This window comes from Rhipicephalus microplus, chromosome 10 (genome assembly GCF_043290135.1).
Source record: "Rhipicephalus microplus isolate Deutch F79 chromosome 10, USDA_Rmic, whole genome shotgun sequence".
NCBI lineage: Eukaryota > Metazoa > Arthropoda > Arachnida > Ixodida > Ixodidae > Rhipicephalus > Rhipicephalus microplus.
Genome location: NC_134709.1, coordinates 97,064,075 through 97,072,148, shown reverse-complemented (window position 1 = coordinate 97,072,148; position 8,074 = coordinate 97,064,075). Strand labels below are relative to the sequence as shown.

General features: G+C 44.4%; 1 long non-coding RNA gene across 1 annotated transcript; it reads left to right on the top strand.

The window, feature by feature from the left end:
- The first annotated feature begins 402 nt into the window (after positions 1–402).
- Positions 403–2,776, top strand: LOC142774818 (uncharacterized). Its single transcript, XR_012886570.1, has 2 exons — positions 403–2,323; positions 2,625–2,776. It is a non-coding gene; the product is annotated as an uncharacterized LOC142774818 (long non-coding RNA).
- Positions 2,777–8,074: the final 5,298 nt, after the last annotated feature.

Here is an 8,074-nt window from a genome sequence, read left to right as displayed (position 1 = left end):
TTTTCAATGTAAGTCTGAACGGACAACTAGAAGCGGCGGTCAGCACCAGTCCGGTTAATGGGATAACTTTGGGTGCCATGTACGTGCCAATTCCCGATTTCGCCGCAAACAGGTAGAAACAACTGCTTTCAAGAGTCAAATGGCAATGCTACGCAGTGATAATAATGAGTGGCAGCTGGAGTCAGCACTCCAGCCTCGATCGCTACTTCCAGCGAAAAAAAAAAAAAAAAAAAAACGGTCTCGTGGTCAACCAAAACGTGCGCCTGCGGGAAAAGAAAAAAAAAACGTGTTTCACTGTAATAAAGAAGTGGCAGTGACGTGTGGGCAGTATGTCGCTCGTTTCTTGCAACGTCAGCGCGTTATGATTTACCCATTGTTTCTGGGATTGTAAAGAAATTTAATGAAGGGCAGTTTGGCGGAATTCGCGATGTATACGAACCTCCAAATGCCGGTTGCTCCAGCAATTTGCGCACTTGCACTGCTGGCAGAGTTCTTGCTTGCAAAGCCTACTTCGAAAACGAGCGCAAAAGCTTCAATGGTCATGCTTTTCAGCCAAAACATATTGCCAATTTCGACACACTGGCCATCATTCAATTCTTTATTTTACCAGGAAGAATTGGTGAATAGTCAGATCGATGACGTGCTGACGCAGCGAGGACTAGGTGACTTGTTACCCGCTTGTCCTTTCTGTATTGCAGTGAAGCACATATTGTTTTCTGCAGGCATGCATTTTTGTTTACCACTCCCGCGTTTTTTTTTTTTTTTTTTTTGTGGCAGCAACGAAGCTCACCGTTCCTTCGTCTTTAAGACCAGGCATTGCAGGAAAACATAACCTTTGGAGCCACAAGCTAGCCGCCACAGTAAAGAATCAGCCCTGATTGCTTTGAAGAATTGCAAGTTCCTTGCACCCCATTGATTGTATGTTCTGTTCATCCAAACCCCACTTAATTCGAAGATTTCTCGCAGTCCCAGTGACTTCGAATTAACGAGGTTTTACTGCATATTGGGTTGGCTATGCATTTGCAGGATACACGACATCAAGCTACTGTTCAACAGAAAAAGAAGGCTGTTGACAAGCACTTCGAAAAAAGGAATCAAGACCTCCTGTTTGGTGATGCTGGCAAAGAAAAGATGTAGGCAGAACGTCTCAAAGAAGATGTTAGTTTGCTCAGGGCTGAAAATGCCAAGCTATTGGAGCACATTAGAATACTTGAAAAGGCTCTTTGCAACAAAGTTTTCGAAACAGGTTTGGTTATTTCCTTATAAATTGTTGTAATGCACTGTTGCTACAGTTGTATACATCACTATGTTGCAGTTTTCTTATATCGATCATACAGTTTTGCTGTAAAACAGAATGCAACCTAAGCTTATATCTCAAACTTCCCAGTGCACACACATCATTTTAATCACTTGTAAGTATGCTTTTCCATACTGTCGCAGCTTGGTGTACGTTAAAGAACACATGGTCAAAATTTCTGAAGCCCTCAATTACGGTGTCCCTGATAATCACAGCATGACTTAGAAACGTAACACCCAGCCTATTATTCTGCTTTCACATGGTATCTCTTCTGCATGCAATATTTGTCATGTTATTTGGCCTTGCTAGGTTGTGCACCCTAGTCTTTTCAGTTGGACCCAGGATGCAACTGTAATAAGGATGCGATATAGTTCCTTTTTCTGCATGCTCTGCTTTTTTATTACAGAAAAAAAAGCTCGTGCTTTGCGAGTGCTGCAGCCACAGGCCAACATCTTCAAGAGAAGCTGCGCCTTTGGCACTACCGTGCACTGCTACCGTGGAACCACTATGTACCGCCGTCATCCGGCCACCAGAAACCGTGGCCATGCGGCCGCCACATACTCCCACCGTGCAGCTGCCACGCACCGCCACTATGACCAGGAGCAGCACTGAAGGTTTTGATCACCGAGTGGTCTCCGCAAGTGTGAGGGAGAACAGTGAACAGTTGCCAGGGCAAATTTTCAATTATGTGCCCACTAATAGAGAGGTATTGTAAAACTCTGCGTGTAAGCTTTGTCATAAGTGTGTCTGCAGAAATGAGGGAATGTGTATTGACATACTGTTGTGTACACATTATCTTCAATTTGTTTTATAGGTGCAACTGGGCAGAGGAATCGCCATATCTGAGGGCATTTATAGCCGTCTAATTAGCACAAAAAGTGAAACTCGGTTTGTGCGTGAGGCGGCCGTGGCCATTTTTTTCAACGGCAGGCCTAGTCGGGTGCTCCGTCACTGGTGCAGTCTCCAACCGCAATAAAGGCGAGGCGAAACCTCCCTTGGACAACGAAAAGTACACTGTGCTTTCTGGTAGGTAAGAATTCCCAGTTTGCCCAAAATTTATGAAATTGATTGGCTTCATGCTTGTGCATATCAGTATAATCAGTCGAGGTTCCACAGCCAACTTGTGTTGTAACTACTAAGGTTTCAAGCCTCGTATTTTGGCGTGTTGGAGTTGGGCGCTTTTATACAAGAACCAACAAAATAATTAAAATTGAAAGAAAGGCAGTGATAGCACTCGTATTTATTTCTTTGTCATATTTACTCCTCTGTTTTGACATAATTGTCACCAAACAAGTGTCCACACTACGTTTCGTTATTGATCATGCAGATTTCTTCAGTCATTATTTGAAGAACTGATTGCCAATTGGAGAAGGCAGCGGAAAGATGAAGATTTGGACAAGGCGCTCGCAAACATAATTAACGACCTCATGTAGTCCAAGAATTAGTTCATGAGGCATAAAATAAAATAAATTTGTCTGATTTTTGTGTTCACTTTTATTGTCCGTCCAGCTCGCTCTAATGCAGTGGCGAATCCACCAGTCGGTTAAGCATGCACCAATGCACTTATTAGCTTCTACTAAACAGATTGGGGCACCTTTATACTGGTGCACGTATAGACTGGTACACCTATACACTGGTTCACCTATACACTGGTTCACCTATACACTGGTACACCTATACACTGGTACACCTATAGACCTGTACAGCTGTCAATAAACAGATAGCCTATCAGTTTTTCTATCAGAATTTTCGCTAGGGAATTAACTTGTGTTATAAATACTTACTAAAGCATCATGTCTAGCTTTCGCCTACTGGAGCTGGGTACCTTTATGCAAGAATCCACAAACTAATTTTAAACAATAATAGAGAGGCATGCTGGTAGCACTCCTACTTATTTCCTTGTCATATTGACTCCTCTATATAGAGTGCACATAATTGTCGCTTAATAAGTGCCCATACCTTGGTTTGTTTTTGATCATGCAGATTTCTTCAACCATTTTTTGAAGCACACTGTTCTGATTGGAGAGGTTGAGCAAACGAAGAAGCTCCTCAATAAAGCTTTGGCAAATAAAATTAATGACTTGATGAAATCAAAAGATTAACAAAGGCATGGCACATCAAATAAAATATTTTTTTTATTTATGTGTTCATATTTGTGTCCCGCTTGCTCTGATGTAGCGGTACACCTGCCAGTTGGCTAAGCACCGATTCGCTTGTGGGCCTATCAGAGTAGAATGCTACAGTTATAGGCTGGTACACCAGTACTGGTACACTGATAGACTGATACACTCATAGACTAATACTCACAGACTGATACACCTATAGACTGATACAACTGTCAATAACCTGATAGCCTATCAGTTTTTCTATCAGAATTTTCCCTAGGGGAAGGCTTGCTTTGATGTATTGACATACTAACTTGTTATAATCTCTGAGAAATCACTGCGTACATCTTCTTTACCTAGTGAATGGAAAGTCATGTATGTGATTCCGATTCATAAGGGTGGCCCAAAAAATATTGCCTACTACAGGCCTATTTCTCTAACGACCATGTGTAGCAAAACAATGAAGCACGTGGTGTAGGGCGTCGTAATAAAACATCTAGAAAGTAACATTTTTTCACAGAATCGCAGCATAGATTTTAGTCTAGTTTTTCTTGCTCAACACAGCTCATCAGCTTATAGAATTCAGTCATGATTTTTTTTGGTCATTTGATTTTGGGGCGCTGATGGACTGCACATTCCTGTACTCTCAGAAAGCGTTTGATTCTGTGCCCTTGTACTGCTGCTACATAAACTCTCATCGCTTCGTAATACTCCTGCATTACTTGATTGTATCAGGTGTTATCTACAAGACCGGATGCAACGTGTCGTAATTAATGATTCCTCATCTGAACATGTCGTTGTTCCATCATGAGTTCCGCAGGGATCTGTGTTGGGACCTTTGCTAAGCCTAGTATGCATCAACGATATTGCTCATAATGTGTCATGCAAAGTACGTCTGCATGCAGATGATTGTGTGGTTTACCATGGAATTAGATCAACATCTGATTATCAGTACTTGCAACGCGATTTAGAGAGTATTATGCACTGGTGTGATAAGTGACGTATGAGTCTGAACCCTAGAAAGTGCCAGTGCGTCTTTTCCACACGTAAACACTACCCATACCTGTTTGTATATACATTAGATACCGTCCAGCTAACGCGAGTAACTGAGTGCGAATGCCCAGGTGTTCTATTTTCATCAACTCTTACCTAGACTAAGCCCGTTGAATATGTCACTGCGAGATCCTGCAGTAGGTTAAACTTTGTTAAACAGAACTTCCGGTGAGCTCCTCCCGAAACGAGAGAACTACTTGACTTTTCGGATGTCCGACCTGTCTTAAAAGTACGCCTGTTTGGCGTGGGACCCAAAAACAAAAGCTTTGTCTAGTATGCTCAAGATCGTACGAAACCACGCAGCTCGTTTTGTGACTAGCAACTATGACTTCAGTGTCAGTGTCACCGTACTTAAGGACAAGTTAGGGTAGGATTTGTGAGTATGACGTAAGAAAAGCTTGAGATTAGAAATGCTATTCAAAATATTTTATGGATTGATCAAAATACATGAAGAATCTCACCTTTCACTTCCCTATTTTTTATCTAAGAGAACTGACCACCTTCTAAAATTGACCACCTTCTCACATGGCAGCATGTACACGTTGGGCGGCAGATGGCAGCAATTTTGCATAAGTTGGCCTAATGCCCAGATGCTACCACCATCAAGCGCTTAAGCACTTCAATTTTGGCTTTCCGCCGATTATCAGGAAAGAAAGACGGAAGAAACAGGAGGGAAAAGATAGGCAGGGATGTTAATCAGTCTAGAAGCACCGGTATGCCCACCTACACTGCGGTAAGGGTGGTGGAGTTTTAAAGATTGAGAAAGAGTGATAGAGGAGTGAGCACTCAGATACTGATTCTCATTTCCAGTCTGCTATGTTCAAGTCGGTTATGTTCAAGATGTTGAGCTGTGCCTTAATCGTCTTCACCCGCGATGTCCTCTTTGTTCGAGACTCGAGAATGGTTTCTGCCGCCATCAGTAAAGCGGCTGCGAGATATGTTGTCTGTGCATAGTAACGTGTAACAACCTGTTCAGTCTGAATAACACCAATTAAGGGCAGTCTATCAGACGCAGTTATCTGTAAAAGTATGGATCAACACGTAAGATGGTATACGGTCAGGGCCATGTACAAAAGAAGCCTTCATAATATAAAGCAACTTAAGTAGACCACCATGTGTTACCAACAGTTCCGGCATAGGTTGAAAGATGCTGTCAGGAATACACGGTACAACACTGTGACAAGGGTGCGTAAAATAAGCCTGATAATAGCGATTGAAAGCGGAAGCTTTATGAGTGTAATCAATTAAAAGTACCCCGCCGTAGTTGATTCTCGGAATGCCAATCGATTCTTTGCTGTTCAATTTTGAACACTTTCACATTTTTTTCGAGTTATTTTTAACTTTGGGCTCAATGTCAGATGTTTTTCCTTGGAATTTTGTTTTTTTTGTTTTTGATATCACTTCCAAGCGACTTTAGCACCATGATTGCACCAGGGTTGTGCTGTTTTCTTGAAGCATTCAGGAGATGATGTCTCTCGTTGATCATTCGCTTGATTTCCAGAGTAACCCCAGGTTTATCACAGGTTTATTTGGCAGACAACTGTTTGCTTGGAACATGTTTGTCTATCATCTGCTTTAGTGTGAAGCAAAATGTATCCCACAGGGTGTTCCCATCTGCGGACTGTGCTAAATGATGGAATCCCTGCAGAAAAATGGCAAGCTCATTCGATAACGAACCATAATTTTCTTCATTGAAAAAGAGTTGTATATTGGTCTGTTTGGTTTCGGTTCCACAATCACTGCCGCTGGTGGCGCCAGTGTTGTTTGTGTATATAAGCATGCGCAAGTTGGAATGAAGGGCTTTTTGTTCCGATGGGCACTCAAGTTGTCTAGTCGTTCATTCACCGGCGGCACACGCCGCCACTACTTTGGCAACAAGGGTGCTCGTTTAGGGGGGGGGGGGGTCTGATTTTCGTCATTTTCGCCGACTGTTTCCCGCACCACGAGTGTCTCCGGACTGGCACCACCGCCCCCGTTCCTGCCCACGCCTGCCTGGCCGCCCTACTGTTGCCTGGCCATGATGGATCCGCATCTTTGAGAATTTTCTGCTCGCATCTGGTGTTCCAGACTGTGCACCGGACCGCCACAAGGCTCTCCTAATCCACAGCCTCGGCTTAGAAGGCCAGCGCATATTTCACACACTACCGCTTCAGTCTTCGGCCTACGCAAAGTCCGGTGAGCCAACTTCTGATACGGATTCGGGAAATGTCAAGTACACTTCTCAGACACAGCATGAAGCGTCGTCGTACGATACCGCTGTCACAGCGCTGCATACGCACTTCACCACAACAACAAATGTTGTGGTCGAACGGCACCGGTTCGGTAGGCGCGTGCAGCAAGTCGGTGAAACAATCAATGAGTACATTACCGCGTTACGTGAGCTTTCTGCTACGTGCTCTTTTCCTTCTCAGGAAGATTCCTTGCGTTACCAGTTCGTTGCGGGCGTGTTATCTCGGAACTTGCGCGAGCGGTTGCTGCTTGAAGGGTCTTGTCTTTCGTTCGCTCGAGCTGTGCTAATAGCGACGCAGTTTGAGCAGGCAACCAATGATTGCAAAGAATTTGCTACTGTAGATGTCCAGAGCACAAATGCTGGCGAAAACATCCCTCTGCCCGCATCTTCTGCCAGCGACCCCTCGAAGTGGTCGCGCAGCCAACAGGGCCAGTGTTTCCGCTAAGGTTCACCTCGGCACAACGCATCTTTATTCCCCTGCGCCGTTGCCCCGCCACGGTGGTCTAGTGGCTAAGGTACTCGGCTGCTGACCCGCAGGCCGCGGGTTTGAATCCCGGCTGCGGTCGCTGCATTTCCGATGGAGGCGGAAATGTAGGCCCGTGTGCTCAGATTTGGGTGCACGTTAAAGAACCCCAGGTGGTCGAAACTTCCGGAGCCCTCTACTACGGCGTCTCTCATAATCCTATGGTGGTTTTGGGACGTTAAACCCCACATATCAATCAATCAATCCGCTGCCCCGCCAAAAACAAGCGGTGTCATGGTTGCGGTACTATGGGTCATTTTCGCTCAGTCTGCAACAGAAACGCCGCTGCTATTCGTGAACTACATGACGAAAGTTCGATAACAGAAGAAGTATTGAGCATTCTTGCCGTGAAGACATCCACTCGTCTCCCAATCTACGTATCGGTAGCAGTTGGGGAAACGAAGTTGACTTTCCTCGTGGATTCAGGGTCATCAGTATCAATTTTGACGCATGACCTATTTAGGCAGCATTTTGCAGGTTGGCAGCTTTCAGCTGCTCGAATTAGACTACTGAACTATTCGAAGAAACCCATTCTAGTGTGCGGTTGCTTCTTTGCTGATGTCACGTACAATAACTGCACAACAAAGCTTCTTTTTTATGTCGTTGAACAAGTCACCTCGCTTTTGGGTATTAATGCAATTAGGGCGCTCAGTCTGTAGATTGATGGGTCGTCACTACAGTACCTACGACAGCGGTGCGTACTAGCGCTCGAACGGAGCACACCGCAGTCATGACAGAGGCATAGGAGTCCATTCACCTTCCTTCAGAATTAGTCGAAGAGTTTGGCGCTCTTTTCAATCCAGGACTTGGCATCGCAAAGGGTTTTGTTCATTGCGTCAAAACACGGTCAACAGTTCAGCCAGTTG